Source organism: Chenopodium album, chromosome 14 (genome assembly GCF_948465745.1).
Source record: "Chenopodium album chromosome 14, dcCheAlbu1.1, whole genome shotgun sequence".
NCBI classification, from domain to species: domain Eukaryota; kingdom Viridiplantae; phylum Streptophyta; class Magnoliopsida; order Caryophyllales; family Amaranthaceae; genus Chenopodium; species Chenopodium album.
The window spans coordinates 40,437,072-40,459,376 of NC_137847.1; the positions used below are offsets into that span (position 1 = coordinate 40,437,072).

Consider the following 22,305-nt stretch of genomic DNA (forward strand, 5'->3'; position numbering starts at 1 on the left):
GATTACTGCTAACATGCTGCGATTCATGTAAGCGATTAATTTATTTATGGAGCTGTGTCACCATAGCCATTTTAGAACTTATGTATTGGTTATTCTGGGGTGATATTCTTATGGATATGTTCTAGGTTGTTATCAGGAAAAGAAATTAAGTTTCTCGTATTTTCTGCATGTTATTTCATCTCTAAAGCTCCTAGCTCTCTGTTGAGGTATAGAAGAACCATATTACAAAGGGCATTGTTGTCGTTCAACACAGCACGGAGGGATTTGATCGACCCTCCAACTGGCTGAATGAAGCAATAACTTATAAAGAGCAGCTTCTTTGTGCACAATTGTTGCCATTTTAATATCCATTTTTGTTCCATTTGCGGACATTAGATTTGCTGTAACAAACTCGGCTTCTTTGCAGTTTGAATGGAGGAGAATAGTCCAGGAGAAAGGGACGCTTGGTAGTATAATGATAAAGAACATTAAGGACTCGTAGAGATCTTATATTAAGATGTACGGATCCATAAGCAAGCAAGGCTTTAACTGTTGGAACATAGCTAAGCAAGCAAGCCATTTTGTTAGTATAACTTTGGCCGTGGTAGCCCTTATATAACATTCATGCTTTGGCTGTGGTAGGGGTTTAATCAATGGATAATCATCAATATCATTCGTGTGAAGTTTACAAACCTTAACGTCATAAAAACCATCAAGTAGTTCATCATCTCTTCCTTCCATTAAGAAACAATCCTTATTACGTTTAAAGCATTTCAGGATGCTCCTAGCTACATTCCTGTAGAGATACATAACATAACTTACACAGCGGATCTTATGGCAGATGCATAGGGACATCTCGCGAGTATGATTTATCAGTTGTATGGTTCAAATTACCCCAAATGTTGGTCGTTCTCAACAATCGTCTTGACATCAAGATATCTTCCCCCATCAAGAGGATGAGCTTAAAATCCCTTATTGTAATCAATGGCTCTGATTCTCTTAAACCTTGCCGGAGTGGTAGAAGTAACTAGATCAGGGATCGGACCTATTCATGATCAAGTGATGGACCATGGAATGTGGCAACTGATAGTCTCTCTTTGCCAGCATTCACTACAGCGCGATGTAACACACTTTTGTATATTCCAATAATTCCATTGCTCATGATCTCCATTGTACATTCAGTACAAGACTTTAGTTTAAAGTTAATGAGCTTTTTCATGGTATTACTCATTCATCGATGCGAGGCGAACTTGTTACTTGCAAATTTACGTACCTCTAGCACATCCCCGGCAGTGATTACAAAGACGTTTGATAAGGGCTTGATCGACACCCAGTTGTTATCTTTCATGATCTGGAGGCCTTCCACATCGTTAACCTCAGGAAGGATTGTGATGAGAGAAATTGAATCACTGTGAGGCTTTAAGCCGATCACTTATCTGGTTGCGGACAAGGTGGATAGTAGTTCATTCTCATCGATTGATGTCCTTCTCCGAACACATTGCTTTGAACACATTGCTTTTGAGATCATTGTCTATATTTAGAGCTTTTGCCATATAATCAAGTATCTTCCTAACAAGCTTTTGTAATTCGGCCGAGTAATTTTCCAGGGTGTCACTGTATGAAATAGTGATAGTAGTACCCGTACATGAAGATTTAATTCTAAACAAGGGAAAAAAATAAAAAATGACCCATAATGAAATGGAATGACATGAAATAAGATATGGCTGAAATAGAGGTGTCAATTCGGATAACCGGATGGAGTTTGGGTCGGGTCTATTCGGGTCGGGTCTGTTCGGATCGGATATGTTCAGGTCAAAATTATTCTTATAATACGGATCGGGTCGGATCGGGTCAAATTCGGGTCGGATCAAATTTGGGTCATGGTCTATCGAGTCCGGGTCGGATATGGGCCGGATCAACTCCAGATCGGTTCATCTTCGGTTCGGATAAATTCGGATCGGGTTCAAAACGGGTTAATTTCGGGTCGGATGAATTTGGGTCGGGTTGATTTCGGTTCGGTCAAGTTCTGTTTGATTAAGATAAGGTTGATCCGTTGATTCATTAAATTGGTCAATTTCAATTCAATTCCTTTTGTGTTTGGCTGATTTTTAATCGAGCTGACCCAATTCATGTTTAAATAAGGTTATTTTTAAACTAGAATTATTATTGAGTTTTTACCTTATTATTGGGTCAATATCAAGTCATTCATGTATCATACGGAGTATATTTTATCGAGTTAAAAGAAGAGGTTTTAATGTTGAAGTATTACAAACTATTTGTAGCAAATTTTAGATGAGATGAATATAAAGCTTAGAAAATAATTTTATATAATTGGTATATACATGAAGTAAACTTGTTACTCCGGATTATTTCTTTGTAGTAAAAAACGTAAACTTATTAATAATAACGGATCAGTATAAGAACTTGAATAAAAAGGTCAAAAATTAATTATGGCCTGGTTAAATTCGGATCGGGTAAAAATCAAATCAAGTTAAAATCGGGTCGGGTTAATATCAGTTCGGGTCAAAACAGATCGGATTAGATCGGTTATTTGCCGGGTCAATTTCGGATCGGGTTGAGTTCGGGTCGGATCAAATCGGTTCGGTTAGAGTTCAGGTCGGGTCAAATCGGATTTGGGTTGAGTTCAGGTCGGATCAAATCGGTGCCGGGTTAAGTTCAGATTGGGTCGAATTCGGATTCGGGTTGAGTTCAGTTCGGTTACAGATCGGGTTTGGGTCTTGAATTTCTCGAATCAAATCGGATCGGTTACAGTTCGAAACAGATAGTTTTTTTCGGATCGGTTCGATTTTGACACCTCTAGGCTGAAATTGATTATGTACGGAACCAAATAACTCCTCCCAAGTCCCTACAGGAATCAGCTTCTGTTAAGTTACTAATGCTAAGAGCAAGATTATCTCTGTCCCTTATTATAACCCCAACTAATCCAATAAATAAGGCTGAGCACTGAGTTACATACTTCGTATATTATTGCTCGCTCTGTCTCTTATTGTTTGCTACATTTACTTCATTGCAATTTCCAAAGAACATGCTTAACCATCAACATGCTTAACCATTGTTTAAAAAAAAATAAAATCCAAAGAACATGCTTAACCATCAACATCTTTGATAACGTATAAAATTATAAAACGTTGAGATTTTGAAAATATATGTTCAAGAGAATTTAAGAATGATACTTTACAATTATAGTTAGAATTGACAAATAGGAACAGATGGAGTATAATGTACATTGTACAAAACAAAATAAGATGAGTCTACTAAGCCAGTTAGCATGCATGCCACAAATAGTCACTAGTTGGATGTGCGATGTTGGGCTCTATTATCTTAGCAAGCCTCACAAAATCAGCCAACACGAAAAGACGGGCTTGTTACAGCCTAGTTTTGGCTCGGTCCAACCTTATTATCAACTCTACCTTTTTTCCCTTTTTTCTTATGAGGAATTATGTCAACTCTACTTGGATGTTCTTTAACACACTATATTACACAAGAATATCTCTCCAATCTTTTAAGCCCTTTACATTAGAATCAATGATAATTGATTTTATGAAAATGTATGGATGAATTGTTCGAAAACTTTGGTATATAGTTGTATACTTATATATATAAATGAAAACGATAAATGCATGTGTATATAAAAAGATTAGAAAGAAAAGTTAACAATTATTAAACCTTAATAATACCAATTAATATGTAAACTGGTCATAGATTCTCACACATAATAATTCCCAATCAAAGAACATGTATCTAATGTTTATATGTAACTCTAACTTTCATAAAGTCAAAAATAAAAATGGATTACCTGCATGAAAGAGGTAGCATGGGAAACAAGTAGGGATTCCACAAATGTTTAGGTAAGGTGGTTAAGTAAAACATGTCACCCCAATCCAACTTTTGGTCATCTGATACAACAAAGGCTTGTCCAAACCCTTCTATGTCTGTTGGAGTTTGCTAATACCTTTTCTTTTCATGCATTGGAAGATTGAATGATTTTTCATGTCTCTAACTTTAATTTTTTTTACCACTGAAGAGCTTACACCATGATTTATGAGCTGCATTTACATTTTATATCTTTGTATAAGACCTCTAGTTTTGCATACTAACACTAGCTAATAAATTTCGAGTACATTATTTGAAAGATGAAACAATAGTAAAATGTCTAACAACAATAATAGTAAAATGTCAAACAATAATAGTGATAATCAACTCCTTTCCCTATCTGTCAAAAAAAAAAAAAAAAAAAAAAAAAAGCAAAGGTAATTTCCCTATTTTAAAACCATATAAAGTAGAATTCAACGCTTTATTTGAGACAGAGGGATAATGTGAAATTGGGGTATTTATTTCAAAAGGAAGGAAGTTTTTCTTGAATAAAATTGGAGAAGTCGCTCAAATAATTATTGGTTGTAAATTTGTCAAAAAAGAAAAAAAAAAATTATTGGTTGTAAATATGTGATTTCAAAATGTGAGCACATCTGCACAACCAAAAGAGTCACGTGTCTTCCCAGTTGACAGGACAAATCAAGAGGAAAAAAATTTAGAGCTGTATCCAGTTAATTTCCCAGATAAATAAAATGGGGTATAATTGTCTTTTCAAGTACCAGTGGAGGGGTACATGCGTCTTTTTATGTACTAGTTGAGGGGTACATGTATAATTTCCTTATCAAACAGTAAAAGTAAGCTGCAAACAGTAATTAGACAGCTCATAAAAAGTACTGAATAAATAACCATGCTTTTTTAATATATTTACAGAAATGCCACCAAATTAACAAAAATTCGTTTATATGCCAGATAAACTTGTATTTTCCCAAAAATTTATATCTTCAAACATTGATATTATGATTTACTAATAATGGAACGAACAAACAAGTTATACCTTCTTGTTGTGTGTGCCTAAATAAAGATATGACAAATTATTACTTCCTCTGTCCCATAATACATGAGATGTTGCACTTTTTTTTTTTTTTTTTTTTTTTTTTTTTTTTTTTTTTTTTTCACTTTTAATGCATTAGATTTGACCATAATTTTTTACTAACATAATAAAAATATATAAAATATGTTAGGTTTTAATATAGGAAAATTGGAAACTAATAATCTCACCTTTATCTTTTCTTTCTAAAACAATCCTACCTTTTCGTATTTCCACAATAATTCCACCTTTAACCCACATATTCTCAAAACAAGTCTTTTACCCATTTGTGAAATTGGTAACTTATTTTAGAAGGTGACTTACCACGTGTCACTTTCTAATTGGTTTAATTGTTTTTGTTTAATTAAAAAAACAAATCATTTTTTTTTTTTAGATTAACCTCCTTCAGTCCTTCCAGAATCCCGACCACCCAATATCAACCATCCTTGCCGGCGAACAGTAGCCCCCATGCCCCCTCACCGACGAACAACAACCCCCTCCCCGACGAACTGAAGCTAATCTCCCCTCTTCCACCCCCATTAACCGTAATAAAAAAAGTACCTAAGCATGTCAATATTGAGGAGTTCAAGAATAACATCATCCAAGATCTGACGATTATATTTCTTAGCCAACAATCTAATTTCTTGAACAATATGAATCCCCCACCCAAATTTAAGATCAGGTGAAGACAAATTCTTAATCACAATTTCCACTTTTTCAAAAATGTATGCTGATCGATTTAACAAGCCCCCTAAACCCATTCATCGCCAAACAACAGCAGCAAAATTAAGGGTTTAGGGGTTTCATGTGTGGTCGGGTTTAAAGGATTCGAGGATGGTTGGGTTTAAGGGTTTCGTGTGGTCGAGTTTAGGGGTTTTCTAGGTGGCTGCGGTGGTCAGATTTCTGGGTTTTCGGGTAAGGGGTGGTCGAATTAAGGAGTTTTCGGGTAAGGGGTGGTCGGGTTTAGGGGGTTTCAAGGTGGTCAGGGGGGTTAGTGTGGTAGTGGATATGGAATGTTGTGTGGTGGTGGCTATGGAAGGGAGTTGGTATGGGTGGTGGCCATGGAAGAAAATTGAAGAAGTGAGACTTGAGGTTGAAGAAGCTAAGAGTATTTTAAAATAAAAAATCCTATTAGCAAGTTGTAGGTCAAAAGGCCTGTTTTTAGAATGTGAGGGGTATAAAGTGGGATTATTGTAGGAATACGAAAAGGTGAGATTATTTAAAGAGAAAAGGCAAAGGTGGGATTATTAATTTTCAATTTTTAATATTTAATATTTAATTATATAAAAATGAAGTTAAATTAGTGCGTTTGCATGTGTACAATGTTTGCCTTTGTCATGTATTACGGGACAGAGGGAGTAAATAAACTTTATATTCAAGACTCCCTTATACTCTAGTGACCTACTAGTCAAATTTCATGGAACTCTTTTAAGGAACTTATCTTATCTTCCTCCTCAATAAACAACACTTTATTTGAATTGAACGAAATGGAGAGAAAGAAAGGGAGTTGGAGGGGAGAGGAATGACAAAGAACAAGGAAGGGAATTGGAGGGGAAAGAAATGACGGGATAAAATAGTGAGAAATTGATTTCTCTAATAATAGAGATTTTTGGAAGGAAAACTCATCCTTTTGTTAATGGATCAACTCAACCATAAGCTTATAGTTAAGGCCTAAAAATATGTTTTATACTTTATCATGCCATTTCATACGAGATCCTATTGGGCTTGAAGAGTGGATGCAACATATGCTCTCCTCGTACCCCGCGTTTAATATCCCACTTTAAAAGGAGGGGTGGATAAGATTTAAAGCCGTGATCTTTTTGTCACATTTGCTTCGATACCAAGTTAAAAGATCAATTCAACCAAAAGTTCAAGTTTATGATTGAGGCTTAAAAATATGTTTTATACTCTATTATCTTTTCCCCTCCCCTTCCCCTCCCAACCGTTTCTCTACCTGAACACACTGTAAGTTTCCTATAACTTTCATAAGTACATCTTTTCCTATCAAGATTATCTTTCTTTACATAATGAATATATCTTATCCACTTGTGCACTCTAGCTCTAGAAAATACCCGATAAGAAAAATGATTATTGAGTGTGTTTTTGTCAATCCAATTCATATATCAATATACTATTTTGTAATAGGAAAATTTATCAAGAAGGGACATATATGTTCACTATTTTGTTTGAAAGGACCTTATATGTTTAAAGTGATCTAAAATGACCTTATAAGTTGATTTTGTTGTGTGGGGGCACCTTGAGGTCGGAATCTAACAATAATTGACTTTTTTCTCCGACGTTGACCTGTCCTGTAACCTTGAAACTTGACCACCTTTTCATTTTTTCCTAATTTTCCTCAAATTCCCTTGTTTTGATTTGTGTCATTTGGGGATTAGAAGAGAGAGAAGAGCGAATTGGTGGGAAATCGTGGGAAAAAAAAGAAAAAGAGGTCATTTTCTTAAGGTCACGTGGGAGGTTAACGTTGGAGAAAAAAGACAATTATTGCCGGATTTCGATTTCAAGGTCTCCTCAATCAACAAAATAAACTTATAAGGTCCTTTTAGACCAGTTTAAACATATAAGATCCTTCTAGACAAAATAGTAAACATACATGTCTCTTCCAGACAAATTTTCCTTTATAATATTATCTTTTCAAAACATATACTATGTACAAAGTATTACTTATATGTGTTATTATATGTATTCATGGATTAAACTTAAGCATTAAACAACGAAAAAATTGCAAATAAAACCCTTCTAAACGATTGAGACGAATTTAAACCTGAAAATGCTCCACTCTTGGCATGCTAAGTGCAACTTCTTCGTCACCACTAATTAAAGCTTCCATGTTGATAGTTGGTAATTGAAGATGACTATTAGAACAATAATTTTCTTTACTTTCGTAATTATCATCTAATATTATTGGAGGCCCTTAATCAGATCGAATGTATCTTTCAGGAAATTCTCAACAACCTTTGATTAACTCTTGAACACTTGGTACTATAATTGATTTCCTAGGCTCACTGTTTTCCTTCACTTTCCATATCTCTCTTTCTCTTTAACACCCTCCTTAATTATAAAACATTTTTTTTTTGGTCTTCATGATAGACTTATGTTGAGAAATGCTAAATATATATAATTTCTCCTAGGGTTATATGTGATCTGGTTTGGCGCGATTTGAGATATGCATAACCTAAACCACACCGTAATATACGGTTTGATATTTTGCCACCTACATAAAAAAAAAAAGGTTTTATTTTACCACCAACAAAATTTCTAAAAATTGAATTTCATCACCAACTAACGGATTCCGTCCATGAATCCGTTAGTAGGGCCCACCTTTGTAACGTTTCCTCTTCATCTCCCTCGATCTTCCATGTCAAACAGCCGGCAGCGAAATCGACTCACCTCGGTTGGTCGAAATTTCGATTAGGGCTAGGGACGGTCGAAATTTGGTGTTGGCTAAGGAGGTGGTCGGAATTAGGTGGTGGTTAGGGTTTTAGGAGTTCGAATTTTGGTGGTGACTAGGGTTTTAGGAGTGGTCAGAATTCGGTAGGAGGGGGCTATATGGGTGATGCGTTGTGTGGTGCGGTGCGTGGCCGTGGGTGGTGCGTTGTGGGTGCGGTGGTTGTGGCTGGTGTGTTGTGGGTGCAGTGGATGTGGTTGGTGCGGTGGCTGGCTGGCTGTGCGGCGAGTTGGTGGTGGGGCTTGTAGCCGGTCCGGTGGTGGGGTTGGTAGTCGGTCCAGCTGTGGTGGGAATGGTAGCCGATCCGACGGTGAGGCTGGTAGTCGGTTGGTGGCAGGGTTTATTTTATTATTTTTTTTTATGTTTTTAAAAAATTTACTCAATAATATATTGACACATGGACATGGTAGGCCCTACTAACGAATTTATGGACGGAATCCGTTAGTTGGCGGTGATTGGTGGTAAAAGCCAACTTCATTTTTTTTTGGGGTGGTAAAATAAAAGGTTTTTTTTTTTTTTTTTTTTTTTTTTTTTTTTTTTTTTTTATATATATATATATATATATATATAGATGGTAAAAGCAAATAAGTCGTTTTTTGGAGGTGGTAAAAATCAAAATTTGCTATCTTTTATTTAGCAATGATAATTAATAGTTACTCCCTTTGTTTTGTTAAGTGTTACACTTTGATTGACATAGATTTAGGTGATTCCTTGTAGAATCGCTCAATAGAATTTTGTCGAAAGTAATTATTTTAATATAAAAAGAGGAAGTGAGGTAGTTAGGGTACGGGTAGTAAAAAATTATCACAAAAGTTGGTGGACTTATTCCTTTTGTTCCATAATATACTTCTCGTATCTCATATTTTATGGGAATTAAGGAAAAATGTGAAAAGCACATAGAAATTAGTAAATGTGTAAACAATTTTTGGAGATTAGAGAGATAAGAGAAAGAAAAAAGAGAAATTATGTGATATGGGAGAGATAGAGAGAATTTACTAATTGAAAAGGAAAGTGAGTGATGCATCTTAAAAATAACGGAAGAAATAGCAATAATGAATAATTGAAAAAAAATTCAAAAACTTTTTATTTTTAAAGCGGGTGATGAGAATCAATCCCAAGATTGACAGAAATCAGGAGGAAAGCTCTAACCACATGAGCTATCCCCCACTCTTAAAATACAAAAAATTTTGGTAGGGAAAAAACTAGGGAAAAAGAAGCAAGGGTAAGGGAATTTGAAAAAGTAGGGGTCATTTGGATCATTTTAATTATTATTTTTTGTAAAAAGAAAAAACAGAAATGAGAATCAACACTTTGGGAAACCAATGCTATATTAATAAAGGAAAAAAGAAAGAATTAAGGGGTCGTTTGGTTTGAACAGGATAAACGGAATGGAATGAACAAAGGAAAAAAAGCAGAATGGAAAGAAAAACCATTTCAAGCACAATGTTGTTTGTATTACAAAAAACACAAGAAAACAAACCACCCGTCAAACCACCACACCACCACCATAGAACCACCTATTTTCTTCACTTTGAAACCTTTTCCAGCCACCCCACCACCCAACCACCACCCAGCGTCACTCGCCGACCCTCGCCGTACATCCCCCACCCTTCACCGCCCATCCTCTCTCCTCGGAAAGCACTCCCCCTCCCCTGAAAACATTGACCCATCCGCAAAAAATCCTAAAAACCCCATCCCCTCCTTGTCAAACCGTCGACCGCACCTTCCCAACCACTCGCTGCCCTTTGTCAACCCTCCTCCGCCCTTCACCGGCCCCCTACATCTCTCCCCTCCCTCGAAAACATCCCTAGCCTCGAAAACCTTATAAATTAGGCTTACACTCGTAAAACCCGTCGCCCGACCGTTTTACAGTGAGAGAGAAGGCTTTTTTTAGGTTTTTACGGGGATGGGGATAGGGTTTCGGGACTGCGCGGTTTGCCGGCAAAAGGAAGGAAGGTGCAACGAGGGGTGGGGGAGACGCGACGAGTGGTGACGTGACTAGTCCTGGTCAATGACGGATCCAGGGCGGGGCGGGCCTACCCAGGCTACGGCCCGCCCTATGCTGGATAAATTTAGTATATATAAATAATTCTTGTTAGTTGTTACATTGAATATACTTGGATGAGTTGGTTTTCTAGCCTTATAGTGTCTATTATGGTTTTGTAGGTGTTGGGTTCTAATCCCACAAATAGCAATTTTTTTTTCTCCCTTTTGTCATTTGTTTTTTAAATATTTTTTTTTCTTTCAGGTAATAACTTTCTATTACTTCATAAATTATACAGCCTGCCCTATGTATACATCCTAGATCCGTCCTTGGTTGTGGTGCGGTGGTGCGGGTTTCCGGTGATTTGGGTAGGTGGGATGGTGGTTATTGGAGGCTAGGGAATGGGAATGGAAAAGTCTAGGGGAGGTGGGGAATGAACTTAGAGGGATTTGGGGGAATGAAGAGGGTAAAGGGAATGGGAAAAATGGTCTAACAAACAACAACAAAGGGAATGAGGGCAGCTGATTCCCATTCCCTTTGATGATTAAACCCAACGAAACGACCCCTTAGTATAATACCCATTCTATGCATAGTTTAAAAAATTCAAATATTAAAGCTCATAAAATTTAAACTATAGCTTGCCTAATGGATATAAGTAGAATCTTTTACATTACTCCCTTTGTTTCGCATTAGTTGCAACACTTTTCATTTACGACCATTTCAATCATATTAGTTGCAACACTACAAGACTACTATATTTGAAAATGATCCATCATTATTTTATAATTTCTCTCTCCCACTAATCCCACTTTCAAAAATATTTTATTATTTCTTTTTCCTACCAACCCCACCCACACTACTTTTTTTTTTTTTTAATATTATTTTTATCTCTTACTAACAATACTTTATATCATAAGTCTATAAACCTAGGCTCTGTTTGGGAGTTAAGTATAAACTAGGGTCCATCTTTTTCAATTTTACACCTTTTGGGACCTCAAGGGTATTTTCCGGCCAAAAACTAACCAAAGGTGAGTAAAAAAGATAGTCCCTTAGTTAATAAGTGAGTCCCCTAAAAAGCTACTTGGGAAACTAAAAAACTTAGTCCCCTAATACTCGCTCCCCCCGTTTTTTTTTTTTAAATGCATCACTTTGAGTTTTTCACTATTCACTTACCATGGTTGACTTGATTTTTTCACCTCTATAAAATAAATAAATATTATATAATATATCATTAGATTCGTCATAATGTCTAGTTTCATAATATAATTTTGTTATAATTTTTACTAATTGACAATTAAAGATATTAATGGTTAAAATTACATCTCGGTAAATGTGCCAGTCAAATTGATGCAAATAAAAGAAAATAGAGGGAGTACTCCATATGTCTGCCATGAGCAAATATTTGGGAAAAAAAAATGAAATCCTCACCCACCCACTATTCTTACTCACCTGTAGGGAATATTTCAAGCGTTATGATAACCCCAAACTTGAACCCCACTGTGATCATACACTAAAGTACGGTGGCGTTCCAAAGGGAAAGACAAAGAGCTAAAACGAGTCGCCAACAAGTTTTCAGGAACTTGTACCCAAAAGACAATCCAAAAGGACCATCAACTACTCCATAAGGTCTTGAACCAAATAGGGTCCGGGGATGAGGGTACGAATCCAATCTACAAAAGAAAGGACCCGCCCTATAAAATAGGCCTCTACTTTGTTCTGCTCGTATTCATGCGCGCTTTTTGAATAACATACAAACATTATATTAAACCTAACATGTTTATCTATGTTGGTTGAATATTAATGCACAAATAAGACTATTATCGGCGATCACTTGAGTTAAAATCATATTAGCCTAAACCAAATTATAAATTATCTTATTAAGCGTGATTTCAAGTACAAATTCCCTTTAACAATTATAAAAGGTGTAATCAAGCAATAACAATAAAATAAATCAAGCAACATAATAATAAACAATAAATAATAATGATGATAATAATAACGATGATAATAGCATGATAAGGCATAATAAAGCTTGATAATAATAGCAAGATCCTAGGCATGATACTAATAAGATTAATAACAAATCCTAGCATGTCACTAAGCAATAAAGAACAAAGCTTTAAACCTAACATGGCACTAACATGATATTAGAAAAGATTAAAGGCACCCTAAACATGACACTAGAAAGCATAACATAACATCCTAACATGATACTAGAAAGCATTAAAAGCATCCTAACATGATACTAGGAATTATAAACAATAATAAGCATGCAATCTACATTGTGAAAGAAATAGGGAGTAAGCTAATCTACTTACTTTGAAGCCTCGTACCTCTTTCTAATAACAAAATACACAAGTTAGTAAACTTCAATGAAAATAAATAAAGAATAATTAAAGAATAAATTGAAATAAAGTTAAGTAAAGTTTAGACTAGTTTTGGACCAAACCCTCAGAAAATATCAAACCTTGCACGTCTAGGGCGAAGGCAACTTCGAACTTGGCTAAGAGACTCTAAGTCTTGTGAATGCGGAATATTGTATGTAAAAAGCTAGTTTAGAAAGAGAGAGAGAAAGAAAGCATATATATTGCTCAAGAGAGAAAAGAAAGAATTGAGGATGAGAGTTGATGAATTGATGAAAGATGATGGTAATTGATTGAGAGAATTGATGATGAAAGTTGATGATGAATCATTGATGAATGAAAACAGAAGTTCGGACCCTATTTATAGGAAAATAGTCCGAAAAATCATGGAATTTGATAAGGAATAAAATTCCACGCTGTCGCTAATCAAACCGACCTTGTCGCCAAGAATTTATCCTGTCGCCAGGCGACAGAGTCTGTCGCGAGGCGACAAGCCTGTCGTTTGGCGACAGAGACAGTTTTTGCGGATTTTGTTTTTATCATATCTTTTGATCTAGAAGTCCAAATAAGTCATATAATATGTCGTTGGAAAGCTCTTGAAGTCTACTTTCAAATGCAATTAGAATCAGATTAAAATCTTTTGTAGATAAAAAGATATGAACGAAATAGTGAAAGGGTGTCAGTTTAGTATTTTGGCCATAACTTCCTCAATATTCATCGGAATTGGGCTTATAATATATCGTTGGAAAGGTCTTTTCAAACCCCATCCAACTACACTATTATTGGACCCTTATCATGGACCAAAATAAACTGAAATGGACATTTTCAAACAAATAAGGTCATTTTCAAAAACAGAGAGAAAAGAAATTAATTAAAACTAAACCGCAACATTTGACTTTCGAATCACTTTCACCTAATTCGATTATGACACGACGCACAAGGCATTCATCACTGGGTTTGGTTTTGGGGAGACACAAATGGGTGTCTACAGAAGCCCCCACTTTGACTGAGTTTGGAGAAACTTAAGTTTCGAAAACGAAAGTCAAAGTATCGATAGGGACGGAGAATGATTCAAAATGTTCTGCAATTCCAAATCATTCTTATAACGCCGATACCTGCAAAACAATCATTAGTTAAAACAGATAAGAGAGTTAAGAAACGCGTATCTTGCACCGTCGAGCACACGTCTCTGAAAGTAACCGTTTTGTTGTTGCTTCTTTTGTTGTTTGTGACAACCTCCACATTGCCTCGTGAACGCCATCTTTGAAGATAACTATATGTCGTCGTCTTCAATATTCTTGGTGATAATCCTCCACAGCATTTCGGGAACATCATCGAAAATAACTGTATGTCGTCATCTCCTGGGTGTGGCCATACGTCGCCACAGCAGTATGTCGCCGCTATAGACAATCTCTTCTTTACCTTGAGGGACCGCCGAAGGTGACCTTGCTTCGCCATCTCCATCATTTGTGACACTACCTCGTCTCGACCGTACTTCGCCGCTAAACAATCTCCCTTTATGTTGAGACATCGCCAAAGAATCACTCTACCTATTGACCCTTAATATCATTATTTATCATTGCTTTTATATTTATGCCGGTACTTTGGTGCTTTTTGCCTTTGTGAACCATTACTTTGGTGCGTTTATTGAACCAATATTTCGGTGCCTTATTTGTTGAACCATTATTTCGGTGCCTTGAACCATTATTTCGGTGCCTTATTACGAGCCGCTCTTCTCAAATCTTGATGACAACTTCCACAATCTTAGCGGGCGTCGTCGAAGATTGCCCATCTCGTGCTATCTTCTCAAATCTTGATGACAACTTCCACAATCTTAGCGGGCGTTGTCGAAGATTGCCCATCTCGTGCTATCTTCTCAAATCTTGATGACAACTTCCACAATCTTAGCGGGCGTTGTCGAAGATTGCCCATCTCGTGCTATCTTCTCAAATCAAGTGATAACCTTCACAATCTTAGCGAAAGCTATCAAAGAACGCTTCATCTTGAATCGTTCTTCTCAAATCTAATAATAACCTCCCCAATCATAGTGAAAGCTATTGAAGGTCGCTTCATCGCAAACCGTCCTTCTTAAATCCAAGAAATAGACTCTTTTCAATCTTAAAGCCCCCTGTTGAAGGCTTCGTCATCTCGAATCTTCAAATCTTCTTCCATCCTAGGAATCGAAATCGTTGTGAGCCGTTATTTTGGTGCTTGCGATGAGCCAATACTTAGGCGCTTTAAGTTAAGTGAGACGATCTTTTGTCAGGTCGATCACTCATTGTGATTGTAATCGAGCCGACTACTAAATCATGTCAAATTGCTTATAGGGGCTAACTGGCTTACCAAGGAACCCAAAATTGCTGAGCCAGGTCTATATGACCACATCATGAAGCCACGTGACCTGTCGCTGCACCAGCGCAAGCCAAAAGTGCCTGTCGCCGCGATATCGCTCCGAACTTTCAATTTGGTCGTTTCCTTACAACCAAATCTGCTCAAATCTTTTGCAAATTAAGGCTCTTCATCTCCATATAATTTGCTCAAACTTCTCTCATCTTGGAAGAATCTCATATATCTATACTCGCGGTTTTTCGAAAAAATCCGGAAACATTCTTGCTCGCTGGAATGTACCTGCATCTATATTTTAGACTATAGGACTTTGCTTATCTTTTATTATCTTAGGGTTGACCTAAGGCTTAGTGTTGCTTGACTCATTGATTTGACATGACTTAACTCAAGTCGTTTGACACATGTGTTAGACTCTACTCAATGTAATATGACACAACATGACTCGAAAATGCAAAAAAGCAAAAATTTTCCGTCATTTTTGTGGAGGGTACCGACTTTCTCCCTAAAAAAGAAAGACGCGGAAAACAATCAAAGTGTTTAATAGTGCATATTGAATGAGCTTAATCAAGTATATTCATTTGATACTATCCCTCAAGGTGCAAGGATTAATTCATCCTAAACTATCTTAGTTGACTTGATTATGAAAGTATTTAGGTAACTTAGGCACGGAGGCTAAATGCTTCATACTTCTTGATACAATGATGATTATAAGTGATGAGTGATGAGTGATATGACAAACCATGCTTCAACGTTATGTTAAGATTTCATGACAAAAGGTTCCTAATTGGAAGTCTATTTGGTCATGTATCTGTGATGTGTGTGAAAGTGACACTAAAGTTAAGCTGCAAAGGCTAATGGTGTGGAAAAATATTATTTGATAAGAGTCAAATAATGATGACTCTTAGGCTAGGTAGGCTAATGATGTAAGGATCAAGCCCCCAAGTCTAGCTCTAAGTAAATAGGGATGGGCATTGGAAATCCCTTGATATGATCATGGTGTAAGTGTGTGAATGTGAAAATGAATGCATTTTTGTTATGGCCGCACCTTAATGTGAGGTTGCCTACGTATCCGTTAGGAATCAGGCCAAACGTAGCTCTAGCCGAACCTCGCACAAGTGTATGTATACCTCAAAAAGGTCCTTTTAAGGGTTGTAACGTGGTTAGGCTAAAGGTTAGAGAAGAAGGGGATAAAGGCTCAAGACCCTAGATAAGCCCCCAAGGTGTGCAACCTTGCTTTTGAATCTTTGTATTTTTTATGCTTGAGTTTTTCATTTTTGAGCTCTTTTTCTTTTTTTGCTTTTGCTCTTCTTTTTTATGCTTTTGCATTTTTTTATTTTTGTAAGTGTGCGCAATCCCGATCATGCGGTCTATCACTCACTTGGCATTCATGTTTCTCAGGCACGGTACCGAGCACTCGATAAGAAACGCAATCTGAGACATGTTCTTATCAAATACATTTTTATATCCAAGACATTGGAACACTTGCCCTTTTGTACACTTTTATTAATTTTTGCTTATTTTTATTTTATTTTTTTGAGATCACTCAAGCTTTCATATTTGTAAATTGCATAAGTTACACACCATCCCATCCCAAGGTTAAGTAGATGTGGGTTGAAAAAAAAAGGTCTATCGTTAGACGAGGCTCAAAGTGGTTTATCAAGAAAAGGATTATATATTTAAAGGGTGAGAGATATGATATGGCTACAAGAGGTGCCTCCCATCATTGGTATACCTTGTGCTTAATTCGGCGATTTTTTTTATTTTTTATTTTTTTTTTGACAATGCAATGATCATATGCAAGGAATTAAAATGCTCATTTTATTAAGGGGAACAAAAATAAAAAAAAACCTATGTAATAAATCTAAGGAAGACAAAAGGTGCCTATGCTAGACTTATTGGGGAAGGGTTTGAAAAAAAAGAAGAAGAAAGCATGAAATCTTAGTGAGAAGCTTGCCTTGTATTTTGTCTCATCATTACTTTTTTTTTTTTTTATTATTATTATTGTCAATCACATCAATTCTTTTTCGGGAGAAAGTATGTGGAGAGTGGGAAGATGATGTAGATGAAGAAATATGGAAGAATTAGGAATATAATGGACCCCCAACTCAAATGACGGAAAAACGACTCATGCATGAACCTAAGACATGGTCATAGTGACATGTACAAAGTGTGTGCTAAGACTAGTGAGTTTAGGTGACATGTTAAGACTTGTGTCACGACCATGTGGCTAGACTATGTAACTAGACTTAAGCAAAGACTAAATTAAGACTTCACGTATGTGCATTAAACTGGACAGGCTGTGGTATTTTAGTCATAACTTTTAATCTGTGACTCTGATTGGGACGAAACCAACGCCAAATTAAAGATAAAACCCAGGGCTACAGATCCATAGGTTGTACGACTCATGGTTCTTCTTAGAACTCCGGCTATGACCCAAATAAGTTGACGCATGTGCAGTATACGGGAATAAAAATCCGGGTTGACTAAAAGGAATTATGACTCGACTTAAGGGAATTCTATTAGTTCAAATTAATTAATTAATTAATTAAACAAAGTCCTTTAGTCATTGGTTAGTTTATTTATTCTTTAACACAAGTCAAACAAACGGTTAACACACATATAATATATACAAGCAAGGGTAAACAAGTAGTTCACATAGTCACAATATGATGAGTTTGCAACCTAACCATGGCTCTAGTTCTCTAAAGTTCGAGGATATGGGTTAAGTCAAAAAGGTCCATGGTTAAGAATCCATATGCATTGCACACAAGCCTACCGGGAGGGTTGGAGCGAATGGACAAGATTCCGCGAGTGCGATATGAGATCGGACTCGACGCCATGGTTTGGTGGATTCACAAAACTTACACGTCCCCAAATCTAAGCTTTGCACAAGATAGTGGAATACTCCATTGGGCAGGCGAAGCAGGAACCCCCAGAGGGTTATATCCATATGTAGAACACATATGGGTTTCAGAAAAGTGAGAAAATGACTCAATCAATAAGCAAAATCGAGCCAACAACACTAGAAATGGTCAAAGCAAGAAGACAGACCCCTGGCTCGGTATTGGAAGAACTTGGCGCCAGACAACAGGGACTGTCGCCGCAAAAAAAATCCTGTCGCCAGGCGACAGAAACTTTTTACGGGCGACAAGCCCTGTTTTCTATACGCTAGTTCCTACATGCCTTGGCAAGTTTCTGTGTTCTTCGAATTTTTCCAGATTTCGTATTATCTTTTCGATTCTAGTCATGAAAGATATTTCCCAAATTTCCTACGTGTAAAATTCCTATGGATTGACTCATGGGGTGCTCCCATGAGGACCTTTTAATGCATATGACAATAATGTTAATCGAATCACGCACATGAAATACTTAGAATTTTTCGAGTCTCATCCGCTCATTCTAAATAATTGCCAAAATTTAATAAATTTCAGGAATATAAATAGAAATCGTCCCCAGTGGAGTCGCCAAAAACTGTAAGGAATATTTCAAGCGTTATGATAACCCCAAACTTGAACCCCACTGTGATCATACACTAAAGTACGGTGGCGTTCCAAAGGGAAAGACAAAGAGCTAAAACGAGTCGCCAACAAGTTTTAAGGAACTTGTACCCAAAAGACAATCCAAAAGGACCATCAACTACTCCATAAGGTCTTGAACCAAATAGGGTCCGGGGATGAGGGTACGAATCCAATCTACAAAAGAAAGGACCCGCCCTATAAAATAGGCCTCTACTTTGTTCTGCTCGTATTCATGCGCGCTTTTCGAATAACATACAAACATTATATTAAACCTAACATGTTTATCTATGTTGGTTGAATATTAATGCACAAATAAGACTATTATCGGCGATCACTTGAGTTAAAATCATATTAGCGTAAACCAAATTATAAATTATCTTATTAAGCGTGATTTCAAGTACAAATTCCCTTTAACAATTATAAAAGGTGTAATCAAGCAATAACAATAAAATAAATCAAGCAACATAATAATAAACAATAAATAATAATGATGATAATAATAACGATGATAATAGCATGATAAGGCATAATAAAGCTTGATAATAATAGCAAGATCCTAGGCATGATACTAATAAGATTAATAACAAATCCTAGCATGTCACTAAGCAATAAAGAACAAAGCTTTAAACCTAACATGGCACTAACATGATATTAGAAAAGATTAAAGGCACCCTAAACATGACACTAGAAAGCATAACATAACATCCTAACATGATACTAGAAAGCATTAAAAGCATCCTAACATGATACTAGGAATTATAAACAATAATAAGCATGCAATCTACATTGTGAAAGAAATAGGGAGTAAGCTAATCTACTTACTTTGAAGCCTCGTACCTCTTTCTAATAACAAAATACACAAGTTAGTAAACTTCAATGAAAATAAATAAAGAATAATTAAAGAATAAATTGAAATAAAGTTAAGTAAAGTTTAGACTAGTTTTGGACCAAACCCTCAGAAAATATCAAACCTTGCACGTCTAGGGCGAAGGCAACTTCGAACTTGGCTAAGAGACTCTAAGTCTTGTGAATGCGGAATATTGTATGTAAAAAGCTAGTTTAGAAAGAGAGAGAGAAAGAAAGCATATATATTGCTCAAGAGAGAAAAGAAAGAATTGAGGATGAGAGTTGATGAATTGATGAAAGATGATGGTAATTGATTGAGAGAATTGATGATGAAAGTTGATGATGAATCATTGATGAATGAAAACAGAAGTTTGGACCCTATTTATAGGAAAATAGTCCGAAAAATCATGGAATTTGATAAGGAATAAAATTCCACGCTGTCGCTAATCAAACCGACCTTGTCGCCAAGAATTTATCCTGTCACCAGGCGACAGAGTCTGTCGCGAGGCGACAAGCCTGTCGTTTGGCGACAGAGACAGTTTTTGCGGATTTTGTTTTTATCATATCTTTTGATCTAGAAGTCCAAATAAGTCATATAATATGTCGTTGGAAAGCTCTTGAAGTCTACTTTCAAATGCAATTAGAATCAGATTAAAATCTTTTTTAGATAAAAAGATATGAACGAAATAGTGAAAGGGTGTCAGTTTAGTATTTTGGCCATAACTTCCTCAATATTCATCGGAATTGGGCTTATAATATATCGTTGGAAAGGTCTTTTCAAGCCCCATCCAACTACACTATTATTGGACCCTTATCATGGACCAAAATAAACTGAAATGGACATTTTCAAACAAATAAGGTCATTTTCAAAAACAGAGAGAAAAGAAATTAATTAAAACTAAACCGCAACATTTGACTTTCGAATCACTTTCACCTAATTCGATTATGACACGACGCACAAGGCATTCATCACTGGGTTTGGTTTTGGGGAGACACAAATAGGTGTCTACACCACCCAACCCCCATTGCCCCCTACCCACCCACTGCCCCGACCCGTACCCAACCGTTTTCTACCCAAACACCCATGCCACCCAACTTCTCCTTACCCACCACTACCACAAACCCCCAAAAACATCATAAAAATTCACGAAAATTTAATAAAAAAAATCGGTAAATACCAACAAAATTAAACAAATGAAAATTAAACCAACGAAAATCAACCACAAAACCTACAAAATCAACCACAAAAAAAACACACAAAAATCAACCACAAAACACACAAAAATCAACCCCAAAACCCATAACCACAAAACTCGAAAAAAAAACATGAATTCAAGCAAAAATCAACATACCTTTAGCCTTTTTTCATTTCTTAAGGTTTTAATGGTCAATTCGACCATAAAAATTCTAGATTTGGAGTTTATACGGTCGAATTTTACTAAAAAAAAAACCGCAACTTCGATCGATTCACCTAAAGTAGCGCAACAATCAAGCTACTATCTCCATAAGCATAGTAGAAATTAAAGATTGAGAGAGATAGAAAGGGCAAGACAAAGAGAGAGGAGAGAGTGAGACGGGAGGAGAAGGGGAATGAGGAGACAAAAATTCTTAGGTGGACCTGGTCCACAATAAATTTATTGTGGACCTTATGGTCTCATGTGCCAATGGTAGAACCAAATAGCCCACGAGAGTTTACCCAGTCCAATTCTAACAAAACCCCTACGAATACCCAGTTTTCCTTCATTAAAAAAAAAGAAAAAAAAACTGACTATTCTCTCTCCTCTGCTAAAACATCATCGACAAAATTGCGATGCAAAATTTATCAATTGAAGAACGAAATTCTCATGCAATTGATCTCAACAAATCAATTCATGAATCAAAATCAAACACAAATAACAATGAAGGTATCAATTATTACTCTTTACTTTGATTTAATTTTGAAAAATTGATTATGCTGATTTTGTTATGTTCTTTATATTTTTGGATTTGTATTCTAATTCAAGATCTCAAATATGAAGGAACGAACAACACGAGGATAATAATTGTTAAAGGAGATGAACAACACGAGGATAACAATAATCTGAGTGATATTTCTACTGTAATTGATGGTAATTACTTCTTCATTGCATTTTGTTAGTTCAATTTGATTTAGGAAGATGACCTTCAACATATTGTTTTGTCATTTTGTGACAAGCAGAGAACAATGAGTTGTTCTCAAAGTCACTTAGGATTTGGAGAATCATATAGTTGAATTTTTTTTAAATTATTCCAGCCTATTAGCTCAATTGGTCGAGCACGGTGTATATTCATTCGCACAAAAGATGTAGGTTCGAATCCTACATATGCTAACATATAAACATAGAGGGACCCTTTTTAGCAAATAGTTACCATTTTTCACTATTTTTTCCACATATTGTGACCTCTGTATACATATAGTTACCCTTTTTTACATATATTGACCCTTTTTTTTTTTACATATAGTGACCTCCATAGACATAGGCAGGCTGCAGGGCTGCTTTAGGCAGCTTGGAGATGTCGCAGCATGGCTATTTTAGAAGGTAACAACCATGTGTTGTGCTGGTTGCTGCAGGCTTCACAAAGTATGTTGAAGAGTACTGTAAGTACTCAAAACATGTTGTGGGGGCTGTTATGGCTTTTCTGAACGTCACCCCTGCTGCTGCATCGTGGTCCTGCCCAGTGCCCACCCCAAAATTATGTTAAACTGATCGTTGATGCCCATTTACCAAGTGCTGGATGGGCAGGGTTGGGGTGGTTGCTAGAGACTATAAGGGTGAACTGGTTGCTGCCGCTATCAAGAGAATCCACCTGCCCCAAGCAGAGATTGCAGAAGCTCAGGCTGTAAGATATACTCTGTAGCTAGC

General features: G+C 36.4%; 1 long non-coding RNA gene and 1 pseudogene across 1 annotated transcript; one reads left to right on the forward strand and one right to left on the reverse strand.

Moving 5' to 3' along the window:
• Positions 1-411: 411 nt before the first annotated feature.
• On the reverse strand, positions 412-4,052 carry LOC145578050 (protein SRG1 pseudogene; annotated as a pseudogene).
• A 16,515-nt stretch (positions 4,053-20,567) lies between these two features.
• Positions 20,568-22,042, forward strand: LOC145580242 (uncharacterized). Its single transcript, XR_014099346.1, has 3 exons — positions 20,568-21,327; positions 21,442-21,531; positions 21,905-22,042. It is a non-coding gene; the product is annotated as an uncharacterized LOC145580242 (long non-coding RNA).
• The last annotated feature ends 263 nt before the right edge of the window (positions 22,043-22,305 follow it).